General features: G+C 36.8%; 1 protein-coding gene across 1 annotated transcript in view; it reads left to right on the top strand.

Annotated features, from left to right (window-relative positions):
- Positions 1-15,229, top strand: part of GLG1 (golgi glycoprotein 1) — a 147,049-nt gene that overhangs the window by 19,173 nt on the left and 112,647 nt on the right. The window lies entirely within an intron of this gene.

Raw genomic sequence — 15,229 nt, forward strand, 5'->3', positions numbered from 1 at the left:
TGGGTCGTAGGATAGTTCTATTTTTAGTTTTTTGAGGAGCCTCCATACTGTTTTCCAGAGTGGCTGCAGCAGCTTGCATTCCCAGTGCATATAGTTTTTGCAACAACATGTGGTCATTTTGCACATATTCAAACTAGTGATGCCCATTATTTAGTGTTTGTTTGTGGGTTTTTGGTTTGTTTTTGTTTTTTTAAAGTTTATTTTGAGAGACAGAGAGAGAGTGGGGTAGGGGCAGAGAGAGAGGGAGAGAGAGAATCCCAAGCAGTCTCTGCCTGGACAGTGGGGCTCGAACCCATGAACCATGAGATCATGACCTGAGCCAAAATCAAGAGTTGGGCGCTTAACTGACTGAGACACCCAGGTGGCCCAGTATTTGTGTTTTTAATTCTGCCCCACCCGCCCACAGCAAACTGATTAATTGGTGAGCAAACATTTAGTTATTCATTGTAATGAATTCTTAATATCCGATTTTGTCACACAACTTAGTTTAGAAAGTTAGTGGTTATTTTCAGGCTGTTAGGCCTATTCTGTTACTAATGGTTTATTTATTGATGAAGGAAAGTATTTCGATTAAGGATGAATATATATAATACTTTTTAAAATTTTGGAGTCAGAAATCCATAGATGGTAAATTACTTTGTGCAGGTCAATTTGGTGAGCTTGTTTCTTTAACTGTAAAAGTGAGCAGTTGTAAGGAGTAAAGATTGAGTGAGATGTACTAGACTTGAAAGCATTTTGTAAACTGGAAACCTTTCTGTGGTTTATAAAGATCTCTACTACTTATCAGGATGTTCTGTGGGAGTTGGCAGATTATTTCATGTCAATTTAGAGTTACTTGGAAGAATTATGGGTCTTTCAATTTTTGGAACAGCTTATGAACAAGTATTTAAAAATTATTTTTAGGGACGCCTTTGTGACTCAATTGATCATGTGTCTGACTCAGCTCAGTTCATAATCTCACAATTCCTGAGTTTGAGCTCCGCGTCGGGTTCTGTGCTGACAGCTCGGAGCCTGAAGCCTGCTTCAAATTCTGTGTTTCCTTCTCTTTCTGCCCCTCCCTGTTCACACTGTCTCTCTCTCAAAAATAAATATAAACATTAAAAATTAAAAATTTTTTAGATAATTTAAAGTAAGTATTCCCATTAATGTATGATTAATTTGATATTTGTATGTAAACTTGGATTTGATTTAATATTTTGGATTAGCGTTTATAGGCTGGTTTTTATGTTAATGATAAGTTTAGTGATAGAGGCCTCTTGGTGTTATGTGTCTACACCGTTTGGCTTAACTTGAGGGCTTAGACCTATGTCTGAATTTGCTTTACACTTTTAACAAAGGTAATTATATGCAGTACCATTTCAAAACAGTTTCTGTGTTTATGCCACTATATCATCCTTATACCCTTTCTCCTTTGTTTTCATTTTGGGCAAATTACCTAATGTCTCTGGATTTAATGTTACACTGGAGATAAAACACAGAACAGTTCGATTCCTTGTTTAGTTCCTTTTGAAAAACCAAATTGGAATTCTTTTTAAAAACTGGTGGCAAAATTCTCATTGTCTTTTTTTTAGTTTGGATATGGTGTGAGGACAGAATTATTTCATAAAGTTCAAGGAGTGTGACTGTTAAGGTTTTTTGGTTTGTTTTTAAATAGTGTTTAGGGACGCCCAGGTGGCTCAGTCGTTAAGCACTGGACTTCAGCTCAGGTCCATGATCTCACGGTTTGTGGGTTCCAGCCCTGCGTCGGGCTTTGCACTGACAGTTCACAGCCTGGAGCGTGCTTCAGATTCTGTGTCTCCCTCTCTCTCTCTGCTTCTCCACCACTCGCTCTCTTTCAAAAATGAGTAAATGTTAAAAAAAAGTTTTTTTTAAAATAGTGTTTAATCATGAACCGAGGTCCATTTCATTCTCTGTAAGCACTAATTTTTGCAAGACTATTTGATAGTCTTCCCTTCCTGCAGAATTCTTGGGTCACATTTACTAGTGGTTTTCTAGTTATGTGGTACCTGCCTGACTGTTTGCCTACCTGTTTATTCTTTTTCTAATCCAGAGGTATTCTAACTTTAATAATGCAGCTTTTTAGTTCAGGAAGTTGTTTGTATTAAAACATGAATCAAATTATGCAGGCATGGGATTAGATCTTTTAGGTGTAGTATAGAGGTTTTGAAAATGAATCTTTTCAAATTTTGTTAATATTTCTCTCTCTGTGGTTCTTAACTATATATAATGTGAAAAATCCATCTGGGAAAAACATTATACTTAACATTAGAAAACCCACTTTATTTATTTATTTATATTAAAAACTTTTTTTAATGTTTATTTTTGAGAGAGAGAGAACACGAGCAGGGGAGCAGCAGAGAGAGAGGGAGACACAGAATCCAAAGCAGGCTCCAGGCTATGAGCTGTCAGTAGAGCCTGACGTGGGGCTCAGACTCAAAGACTGCCAAATCATGATCTGAGCCGAAGTCGGATGCTCAACCGACCGAGCCACCCAGACACCCCTAGAAAATCCAGTTTAAATTATTGGTTTAAATAATGAGAAAGTAAGCCACTTGATTGTGTTACATACTATTGTATTTCATAAAGATTTTTGTATCATAGCATAGTGACATATTATGGTTGACTTTTTTCTTATTTTTAAGGATATGTTTTATTTATTTTGTATAGAAACAATTTTTTGGAAAGGAAATGTGAAGTTTCTGAATGAAGTATATTATACTGATAGATTTTTCTAATGTTGAACCAGGCTTCATCTGTTGTTTTTGATAGAATTTAATTTGCCATAATTTTACTTAGAATTTTTGAATCAGTGATCATTAGAATTTCAGGACAGATTTATAAAATGAAATTTTTTGAAACTATAATTGATAAGAATATTATAAATAATAATATTAATTGTACCTTGGAAGAAACACATCCTAAGAGATGGCTTGTAAATCTGTTGCCAACAAAACTTGGTTAATTAATATTAGGCATTTGTGATGCAATTAATAGTAACATTTCCAAGGTAATATTACTGGTGGTGGTCTGCAAGGAACTTAGAATAAAGGGGATTCAAAGAGAAGGAAGAATCAGTGTGTTTCAAAGCCATGGCTAGTGGGAAGAGCTGCCCTGAGTAGCTGACATTAGTATTCATGGCAAATTGAGGTTTTTAGTGAAATGTCTGCATTCATTTAGATTTGTTTTTGAGAGAAATAAGAAGTTCCTGAAAATTATGGGTTTGGATAATGGCATGGTAAAATGATTTTTGTGTTCAGTGTAGATTGACATAAGGAAAATATGAAGGAGCTCATTGAGTAAGCTGGTTTTGTAATTCAACTGTGAAGTAAAGACCTGGACAGTGGTGGTCTAGTAGCGATGGAGATGGGATTGATGGGAGACTCATTAGCTAGGAAACATTTAGAGTACTTCTGTACATTTATTTGAAAATTTGGGGTAAATATTGTTTATTTCACGTCCAAAACTTAATGATGGGTGCTGGGAATATGGTGATTTTCATACCCCTCACCTCCCACTCTTGAAAAGACATGCTCCCTGCTCTCATGGAATTTACCATCTAGTGGAAGAAGTAGCCATTAAAGAATCCACAAAATAAATGGAAAATTAGAGCTATGAGAAGTGCTGTGAAAGATAAGTATGTGGACATTTGATTAATCAGAGTCAGGAAATATTTTCCCGAGGAAATGATTGAGCTGAAGGAACACTAAGGCTTAAGCAGGTGACAAGAAGTCAAAGTTTAACTGTTAGGCTATCTCCAAAAATACATAATTCTTAGCTTGTATTGAATTTGAAATGACAGCCAGGTATTTCAAGCAATTTCCAGTAAGAGGATGTAAATTTGGAACTACATCTTGAACTGAATCTAAATTTTAGTCATTGAGCTTAAAAGGCTGTAGTTGGAGGTATGAAAGTGGTTGGAGCCTCTTAAAGAATGTGTAAATAGAAGAGTATGATTGCAAGGACTGAGCCTGGGGAATGCTCACAATTGAGGGTTGGAAAGAGGCTTGTGAGGGAATTACAGGCAACAAAAGGAGTGGTTGAGAGTTAAAAGAAGATTTAGAAGAGTTTAATTGTGGAAACCAAGGAGGGAAATTTTAGTTGTGGGAGCCAAGGAAGGAGAAATTTGAAAGGAGGTGGTAGTGGTAGTAATCAGTAGGGTAAATAGTGGAATAGTTAAGGTTGATAACTGAGAAAGAGCATTACTTTTGTCAAATTGAGATAGAACAGTTTCTATAGAATCCAAATTTGGACTCTTTGAGACTGTTTTAGTCTATTTCAGAAGTTTGTTAGAGGCAGGAGGGGAGACTATCTGGAAGGAGGATACCCTAGTTAAATAAAGATTTTTCACGATTAAGGAAATAAGTTTATTTTAGTTTAAGAGGAACTAATAGAAGGTGAAAGATTGGACGTGCTGGAGAGGAAGAGGATGAATATAAATGCTTATACAAGAAGAAAGGGGTGAGCAGATTCAAATCAGTTTGGTAACAGAAAACAAGATACATAATTTTTTTGAAGTACTAAAAGGCTATACCCCTGGACTTTACAAATCTTACCAGTTCCCAAGAGAGTTGATATCTCAGGTTTAACTTAAGATCCACAGAGTAAAGATTATTCTGCTTTTCTTCTTTTTTTCCTTCCTCAGAACTGTTTCATTCTGAAGTTAAATTTCAGCAAAAGTAAAAAGATGTTTAGCTCTATTGTCCAAAATAATTGTGTAGCTACTTTCTAAATTGTCATAGTGTTAATATTGCAGAGTAGTTTTGGGGTGAATCCAAACCCTGGAGGCTTTGCACCTCACAAATAATGTCTGGGTGATCTCTTAAGAAAGTAGACAAAAAATGGCTTAAATGCCATTCTGGAATAGATCCAGAACAGTTGGGAAAAGCACCACAAGCAGCTCCTGTAAAGAGAAGTTGTAGCTTTAGGAATGTAAAATGTCAGGATCACTAAGAGTAAACATTCTGGATCTAGCTAGAAGTTTTTCAGTACATTATATAATACCTAAACTTTCTCAGTGCGTCTCCTGATTTTGTGTCTGTGTAGAAGGACCTAGCTTTGGGGGGCTCTAGGGACTTAGTTGGTTAAGTGTCCAACTCTTGATTTTGGCTCAGGTCATGATCTGACAGATTGTGAGCCCTGTGTCAGGCTCTGTACTGACAGCATGGAGCTTGCTTGGGAGTCTCTCTTTCTTCTCTCCCTCTGCTCTTGCTCGCTCTCTCTCTCTCTCTCTCTCTCTCTCTCGCCCATGTGTGTGTGCATGTGTTCTTCTCTCTCTCTCAAAAAATAAATAAATGCATAAAAAAATAGTAACCATTGTAATGAATGTGAAGTGATATCTTATTGTGGTTTTGATTTATTCCCTAATGATTAGTTTTGTTGAGCATCTTCATGTGCGTATTGACTATTTGTATACCGTCTTTGATTTGTATACCTTTGTTGGAGAAATGTCTATTTAAGTCTTTGCCTATTATTAATTGGGTTGTTTTTGGTTGTTGAGTTGTAGGAGTTCTTTATATATTCTGTATATTAACCTCTTATCACATAAATAATTTGCAAACTTTTTTCATCCCGTGGGTTGTCTTTTTCACTCTGCTGATTGTGTACTTTGATGCACAGAAGTTTTTAATTCTGATGTATTCCAGTTTATTTTGTCTTTGTTGTCTGTGCTTTTGGTGTCATAGCCAAGAAATCATTGCCAGATTCAATGTTATAATAAATGTTTTCCCCTTTGCTTTTTTTTATAAGAGTTTTATAGTTTTAGCTCTTACATTTAGGTCTTGGATCCATTTTGAATTAAACTTTGTACTTGCTGCTGTAAGATAAGGGTCCAGCTTATTCTTTTGCATGACGATATTCAGTTTCTTTAATACCATTTGTTGAAAAGACTGTCCTTTCCCCATTGAATGGTCTTGGCATCTTTGTTGAAAATCATTTGATCATATATGCCCAAGTTTATCTCTGGGCTCTTTATTCTTTCCCATTGGTCTATGTGTCTTTATGCCAGCAGCACAGGTTTTGTTTGTCGTTGTTGTTGTTTGTTTTTTGGTTTTTTTGGAGGGGAGGGGCAGAGGGAGAGAGAGAATCTTAAGCAGGCTCCACACTTGGCACTGAGCCTGACATGGGGCTCGATCCCACGACGCTAGGATCATGACCTGAGCCAAAATCAAGTGTTGAGCGCTCAACTGACTGGATCACCCAGGCGCCCCAGCACCAAAGTTTTGATTACTATAGCTTTGTAATAAGTTTTGAAATCAGTAAGTGTGTTTTGGCTATTCAGGGTAGGGTCCGTTGGGATTCTATATGAATTTTAGAATGGATTTTTCAAAAAACATTATTGGGACTTTCATAGGCATTGCGTTCAGTTATAGATCTCTTTGGTAGTATTGACTGCATTAAGTCTTCCGGTCTGTGAACATGGCATGTCTTTCCATTTATTTGTGTCTTTAATTTCTATCCAGAATGTTTTGTAGTTTTCAGTGTGTAAGTCTTTCTCCTCTTTGGTTAAGGTTATTCCTCTGTATTTTTTTTTTCTTTTTGATGCTGTTGTAAATGAAATCATTTACTTAGTGTCATTTTCATATCATTCGTTCTCCTGGGTTTTTAACTCTCAAGCTTGTCCACACTGAGCCTGGAACAGTCATCAATTACAATTCCTGTGTTCCCCTGAGTACTGGTTCTAGCAGTGGTCTCCTCCTGGGCTTCAGCTTCCGGTAAGCTGTGATTCTCTGTACTTACCTGTCTCTCCAATTTTTTTCTAATGCTTATTTTGAGATAGAGAGACAGAGACAGCAAAGGAGGAATACAGAGAGAGAGAGAGAGCGAATCCAAAGCAGGCTCCTGGGCTCTCAGCGCAGAGCCCAGCACAAGGCTCAAACTCATGAACCTTGAGATCATGAACTGAGCCAAAGCCAGAGGCTTAACTGACTGAGCCACCCAGACACCCCTGTCTCTCCAAATTTTGGCCAGAGTTTATCCTGTGACTTCAGTTCTCTGATAGATGTAAGAAGAATTGTTAATTTTTAGTTAATCTTTTTTCTTGTTGTAAAGATGGGAGTGATGATTTCAAAGCTCTTTACATAGCGACCTAGAACCTGGAAGTCTCTTAGGCTCATTTTGTACTATTTACTAATCCTTAGCTCTACAATCAACCACTTCTCCAAGGATCTCTTTGCTTTTAGTGGAGAATGGTATTTAGAAGCCAAGGTCCAGGTGCTAAATGTGCTCAATGCTTCTGAAGTGTTACTGCTTCAATAGGCAGAGCCAGAAAATGTATAAAGTATATGTGTGTGTGGGGGGGGGGGTATTTACATACACACTTTCATATGTACATATGCGTACCCAAATGTGTATGTATACACACACACATCTGTTCATATCTATATGTATAGACACACATGTTAAAAAGTGATTTTTATTCATATCAATACCTCCAGCACCACAAGGTTCATTCTAGCTTTCTCCCTTTCCATGTTTATAATTCCCTTCTCTGACAGTGAAAAACTTGGTTCCTATTATCCTCAAATTATTTATTTAATTTCTGAATCCTGTAGTATGCTTAAAATAATTTTAGAATGCTAAGCTATGCCTTTGTGAGAAAACCTACTAGAGTTCAGTGTTTGTTTATAGCACTTTTTGTCATTAGACTGAGGATTTAGAGGAAAAAAATACTGTGTTAATGAGCCACTTAAGTTATTCTCCCTTCCCCTTCCTTCTCTCTCCTTTATGGTTATGCTGTTAATTTGAAATAGAGTTAGGTTCATTTTTTTTCCTTTGAATTGCATTTTTGCCTCCCCCCAGTCTTATTTTTAAAATTTTGGGTCAGTAAAAATAACATGGTTCTAGAATTACCTTCCTGCTGAACCTTTTACCCCATTCCCATCCTTCCATCCTTTCCTGCACATTCCCAGCATAGCCAGGCTCTCAGTTCTTAGTGTATACTTTCTGTTTCTTTATGTACAGGTGAGCAGATATACATATATTTTCTTAATTTCCTTTCTTACCCCAGATGCAGCATAGTTTACTCTTTTGCATTTTGCTTTTTTTCACTTAACATTATATTTTGGAAATCACTTTAAATCATTTCATAAATATCTTCCTTAATTTATTCAACCACTTTCCTATGCATGAGTATTAAAGTTATTTCTCTTATTTCACAGCTATGAACACTTCTGCAGTGAAATGCCCTGTACTTACGTACATTTCCTAGAAGTGCAGTTTTGTTGGCTTTTGCTACAGCACCAGCAGAATATAAGTTCAAAAGAAAATAAAAATTTTTGAAGTTTTGTACAAGTTATTGTTCACAAACAGTTGATTTTTCAAAAATCTATTAATAGATGACTTCCCAAGTACTGCTCCTGGGTGATGTAACCTGGCTGAAAAATTCCACCTAGCTGAATTGTTCTAAAAGTTAAACATGCAAAAAATCGAAACAAGAAGCATCTCCTTATCTCAGTAAGTTATATTCAAGTTCGTAAACTCACTTTTAAGTCAAAAAATATTATATACTATTTCATAATTATTTTTCTTAATTATTTGTTCGTAGTTGCAGTTTTGGGGAAGAGATTATGTCATCTACAGCTCTGCAAATAATATGAAGTACAGGCCTGTCACTTCTAGGGGAAAAAAGCTAGAAGTATATTAACAGTACTTAGACTTTTAAAAATTGGTGCTTGATTTAAAAACCAAAAATGTCACAGCCATCTATCGTTAGTATGGATTTGATTCTCAGGGACTTCCTATGGTGAACCGTTGTTTTTCTCTTACCCAACCCTTGGATCTCCTAGGCCTGGAAAAAGCTCACTGGGATTTGTTCTTATCCCTACTAAGAGCAACATTTTCAATTTAGTTCTTTGATTTAGCATCTTTAATAACCTTTAGGATTTAGATCTGTGTTTTTAAAAAATGTGCAGCATGAGATTCAGCTATTCTGGAAGTGTTGAGCTAATACCTTTAAATGAAGATCTCTTAAGTTTTTAAAATAGTTTATGCATTTAAATTTTCAAATCCTAGTGTGTTATCACTACTTAACATTTCTGGGGTAGCCTTGAACCGTCTGATTCATGATCCCAACCCATTTATATGGATTATTAAGAGCTGGCTCTTAAAACAGTTTTCAGGATCAGGACACATTAACCTATTTCCAACTAGTTAAAGATTACTGAAATGCCTTGTAAGACTGTGTCATCTTGGTGAAAACATTGTTTCAGAGGTCTTTTTTTTTTTTTTTTTAAGTTTATTTATTTGAGAGAGAGACAGCTCAAGAGGGGAAGGGCAGAGAGAGAGGGAGACAGAAAATCCCAAGCAGGCTCTGCACTGTCAGCATGGAGCCCGACATTGGGCTCGAACTCAAAAAACCATGTGATCATGACCTGATCCAAAACCAAGAGTTGGACGCTTAACCGACTGAGCCACCCAGGTGTCCCTGAAAGGTCTTTTCTTAAATCTTGTTTTAACTAGAGGACTCAGGATAATCTATGTAAATGGTATTTTGGGAGAAATTAAGAAAACCAAACCAAGCCAATATTTCTAGACTGGGTAACTTTTTGCATACTGAACCACAGCAGAGCAGAATAGTGGTACAAGTTCAGAAGATGCTCCCATAGTCTCACATAGACACTATATGTCCTGGCAGGCATATGGCTTTAGTCTTTTTCCCTCTCCCACTTTTTTTTAAGTGAATTCTTTTTATTTATTTTGAGAGAGAGAATGAGTATGAGTATGAGTAGGGAGGGGCAGAGAGAAAGTGGGGGGACAGAGGATCTGAAGTGGGCTCCATGCCCATAGCAGAGAGCTCCTTGGGAGGCTCAAACTCACAAACTATAATATCATGACCTAAGCCTGAGTTGGATGCTTAACTGACTGAGCCATCCAGGTGCCCCACCCATCCTTTTTTTATTCAAGTAATACATAGTTTTAATACATGATTGTACAAGTCAGAGTGCTACCAGGTTTATAATGGAAAACTGTAATCTCTATTTTAGCTCTCCCCACTTTGAACTCAATTTTAGCATTTTATTTTTGCATTTACCTAATTTTTAAGTAGAATATTTATGTTGTTCTCTTGTTACTTTTTAATATTAGATGTTATCTATTGATTTATTACAAATGATTTACATTTAGTCCTCATAAAGCACACTTGACAGTATTTACTTTGAAATTGAACTTAATAGAGCAAGAAATCCTACAAAGCAAAGGATAAAATAGACTGCTATACCACAGACAGTATTCAGACAAGTCTGTAGATGTAGAATATGGTATTAATTGGCTCAGTTCTGCAGAAAGCTTTTACCTACTTTAATGAGATCAATTTTGGTCCATTTCCTTTTTGTCTCTGTCTCATTTTTATTCATCAATCATGAGTCATCAACATACTCATATAAGTAAACAGTTTTCCAAAAGAGAGTCAAACTCATTGCCTTTAGGTCTGGTTGGTTAAAAAAAAAAAACAAAAGCAAAAATCAACCCAAAGTTGTGTTTTATTCATCCTTTTAGCTTTAACAGAGAACAGAAAACAAGTCTAAGTGATTGCTATAAGAACATTTTAGTGTGAAGTCAGAATACTTAGAGCAAAACATGTGATCCCCCTGCTTTGATGTTTCATACTTTTTGTCATTGTATGTGGGATTCTCATTACAGATTACAGTCGTTACAGATTACACTCCTTTAGCTATGTTTCTTTCTCGATCCATAGTCATGGCCCATTTTAACTTTGCAGAGTTCTTTGTCAGAAGACATTTCTAGAGTCTGCCTTTGGTGATTTCCTTTGTGATTCAAACAATTGATCGGAATAGATTTACTTAGAACGTGTGTGAATCTAGTTTTTAAATTGGGAAATGTTTCCTTCTACATAGGAACAGCTAAGCGTATATATCTGGTCACTTTGACAGAGATTTATCTGAATTGGCATTCAGTTTTTAAGTTTAATAACTACTGAAAACACCATTTATATAAAATTCCCTATGGATTTATTTTTCCCTTTATAAACAAGTATACCAGGCAGCACTAATAAAAAAGCTGTTGCCCTAGCTTTGGCATTTTACTGATCTTAGAGATTCATTTCTCTTTCTTGACGTTTATAGAACCTGTATAGGCTTTGCTATTAGCAAAGTGGATAGGATAATCCTCTGAAAGTTATTCTTTGTGTATTTTTGTTGAAGTCCAGGTTTGTGGAGGGTGGGGTCCAAAATATAAAGTATGATAGAAGTCATTAGAAAAAATGGTTTGACCTCAGTAAGATTTCAATGTCTATTTTCCTACATTAGAATTGATACATGATTTTCTCTAAGAAGTAAAAATAAAAATATTTCTTCAGCTACTCATTCAGGTTCCTATGCATAAACAGAACCTTGTCAAGGATTGGATTTTATTTAAAAAAACTTTTTAAGTTTATTTATTTATTTTGAGAGAGAGACAGAGAGAGAGAGAGAGAGAGAGAGAGAGTGAGTAGGGGAGGAGCAGAGAGAGAATGAGAGAGAATCCCAAGTAGGCTCTGCACTGTCAGCCCCAGTTGTGGGGCTTGATCCCATGAACTGTGAGATCATGACCTGAGCCCAAATCAAGAGTTGGACACTCAACCGACTGAGCCACCCAGACACCCCCAAAGATTAGATTTTAAATGTAAAGAATAAAAAATAAAGTTTTTTTCAGTAGGCCTCATTGTTTTGGTTTGGTTTGGTTTGGTTTAGCAGTTCTTGTTAAAGCATTTTTCCCAAACCTATTAAATTAAAATCCAGAATAGATCTGTTCGCTAATTTCTTTAGCAGTCTTGTTTTATGAAGCACCCATTTATGCCCATTTATATCTTAGACCAGACATTGGCAATCTACAGCCCATGGACTAAATCCAGTCCACAGCCTGTTTTTGTGAGTTTCTGGAGGTAAGAATGGTTTTTATAGTTTTAAAAGATTGTTAAAAGAAAACACCAAGATTGTAGAGATTGTATGTGGCTTGCAAAGCTGACAGTAATTATGACATGTCCCTTTGTAGGACAAATTTGTCTTAGAATATAATATATTATGTACATATATCTCTTTTTAATGGTTTACAGTCCATCTGAATTAGCATCATCTTCAGCTAGAACAATGTTTTGCTATAATCTCTTTAAGTAATCCTGCATTTTTGTAGGAATTTGCTGAGTTTGTCAGTTTTTATATTTGGTATGGACTTTTATTAATTAGGGCCAGTGTGACGCTGCAGACTTTGATTAAACTAGTTTGGGTTTTTGAGAGACAGAGAATGCATGGTGCACACGTGAACCAGCACACTTACGCATTCTCTCTTGGGTGGGTATATACGTTTTTGTGATACTGCTTTAGGGGTGGTAATGAATTTGAATATTGCTATTTCTCCATAGATGTAACATTTTCTCTTTGATACCTTTGCTGCATAGAGAGAGTGTTGTTTCCTTGAGGCTGTTGTTTTGATGTTAAATTGGGTTGTGTATGGTTGGTTTGGCTGAGAGTTTTAATACTGGTAGACAGCTTCTGGCAAAAATCCCCTGGTTGCCTGGTTATAATGTTTTGTCATATTTTATTGGTGGTAAAGCATACTTTTTATTTTTTACCTTAACATCTTTGAAATCAGGATGCATCTTAAATTGTATGACATAATTATAATTGGCAGAGGTTTTTTTTGCTAGTGGTACATGAAATAATGGGGCATCTTAAAATCATTTAGGTATGGCTTATATAATCTGCTTATTTATATTGTCTGTTAGGTGCATCATTTTCTTATTCCTGACATTAATTTCACTCCTTCTTACTTTGATATTGCAGCCAGAATTCATTACTTTGGAATCTTTCATCATTTAAGCGTTTTAAAGGTTTGCTTTGAGGGTTACTGTAATTCTTAAGTTCGTGTATTGATTTAGATCATAAGCACCATCAGCTGTATCTAGTCAACAGAGCAATTTTAGGAAAATGAGCAGTTAACGTAGAATATTTTGAGTAGCACAGTATCCAGATCTGTTATTGTTAGTTTAGTTAACAGATGGCCTGTAGCCTGGTCTTTTATATTAGTTACTATTTTGTTCAGTATATTGTAGAAGAACATTAACCAGAAAACCTGTTTAGCTTTAGGCTTAGCTGAAATTTTCTTTAATGCTTGCAACTGGGAATACCCTGTGAATTTATAGTCATAACCTCTTGATGAAAAATAATTAGAAATTACATAGTAATTGTTTTAAGACCTTTAATATCTCCCAAGGTGAGCCTCTTTGTATTACAGAAGACAGTACGTTTTTAAAAACTTATTTCAATGTAGAATCACATGTCATTAACTTCAAAAAAGGCAAGCCAAATAAAAGGAGAAAGAAGGTGGGGATTAATGCCAACTTTAAATATGCAAGGCCTAAGATAGTGATTCCAAACCCTAGTTGCACTTTGGGTGATTTTTAAACTATCAGTACCTAGATGTCTCAGGTAAATTAAATCAGAATGTCTGGGAATGATTGCTGACATTGATTTTTTTTTTTAATTTTTATTTTTTAGAAAGAAAGAGCATGAGCAGGGAAGACGGGCAGAGGGAGAGAGAGAGAGAAAGAGAAAGGGAGTTGGAGGGACAGAGGGAGGGAATCTTAAGCAGGCTCCATGCTCAAGTGTAGAGCCCAGAGCCCAATGCAGGGCCCAATCCCATGGCCCTGGCATCATAACCTGAGCTGAAGTCAAGAATCTGACCTTCACCTGACTGAGCCACTCAGGCGCCCAGAGTGTTGAATATTTAAAAAAAAATTTTTAATGTTTATTTATTTTTGAGAGAGAGAGGGAGAGACAGAGCACAAGTGGAGGAGGGGCAGAGAGAGAGGGAGACACAGAATCCAAAGCAGACCCCAGGCTCTGAGCTGTCAGCGCAGAGCCTGATGTGGGGCTCGAACCCATGAACCGTGAGATCATGACCTGAGCTGAAGTCTGACGCTTAACCCACTGAGCCACCCAGACGCCCCTGGAGCATTTAATATTTTAAATACTTTAAGGGGTTGTTATTGTATTGCAAAAGCAACTGGCATTGAATTTTTTTTCATTCTATTATTATTTTATTACAAAATCAATATTTTTATAGATTTACCCTCATATTTAGCACTTTCTTTGTTCCTCATGCCTTCTTGCATCTCTGATCTTCCATTTGGGACAACTTTCCCTCTGCCTACAGTACATTCTTTGGAATTTCCTTTAGTGAGGGTCTCCTAGTGGCCAGCTGTCAGGTTTTGTTTGTCTGGAAAGGTCTTTATTCTACCCTATTCTTAAAAGATATTTTTGTTGGGTCTAGGTGTCAATTATCTATTTCTGGATAACAGACCATCCCAAACTCAATGACTCAAAAACAACAACTGTTTCCCCATGTATCTGTTGGTCAGCAATTTGGGCAGGGCTCAATGGGATGGCTTGTCTCTGGTTTACAGGGTGTCCGCTCAGCTCATTCGTGTATCTGCAGTCATTTGTCAGGTCATCTGGGGGCTAGACAGTCATATGTCTGGCGATCGGCTAGGGTGAGAGGGGTAACTGGGCAACATACCTCTCATCATCCAGCTGGTCAGCCTAAACTCCTTCACGTGGTGACTAGCTTCAAAAATCAATATAGAAATGATAAGTTCCTATGCACAAGCACTTTACAAACCTTTGCTGTCATATTTGCTGACGTCTCATTGACCAGAACAAATTGGGTAGCCAAGCCAAGATTCCAAAGAGTGGAGGAATTAGCCTCCATCTCTCTTTTTTTTTTTTTAACTTTATTTATTTTGAGAGAGAGAGAGAGAGAGAGAGAGAGAGAGAGAGTGTGTGTGTGTGTGTGTGTGTGTGTGACAGAGAGAGAGAGAGAGAGAGAGAGAGAGAGAGAGACAGAGAGAGCTGGAGAGAGAGGAGAGTGTGTGTAAGTGAGAGAGAGAGGGAGAAAGAGAATCCCAAGCAGACTCCAGGCCGTCAGTACAGAGCCTGACACAAGGGTCAGTCTCATGACCCAAGAGACAATGACCTCAGTGGAAACAGAGTTCAGTGCTTGACCAACTGAGCCACCCACGCACCCCTAGACTCCATTCCTTGATGGGAGTAATGACAGTATCAGATTCAAAAGGGTGTTCATAAAGAAATGGGAGGGGACAAAAAGAAATGGGAGAAATTTGTGGCCTTAAAAACAAATCTTTCCGTAGAGAATTTTAGTTTGGAATATTTTTTCTTTTAGCACATTTCCTTCTGTCCACTGTCTTTTGGCTTTCACTGTTAGTATTGAACAGTCAGTT

The sequence above is a fragment of the Acinonyx jubatus genome, chromosome E2 (genome assembly GCF_027475565.1).
Source record: "Acinonyx jubatus isolate Ajub_Pintada_27869175 chromosome E2, VMU_Ajub_asm_v1.0, whole genome shotgun sequence".
Lineage (NCBI taxonomy): Eukaryota > Metazoa > Chordata > Mammalia > Carnivora > Felidae > Acinonyx > Acinonyx jubatus.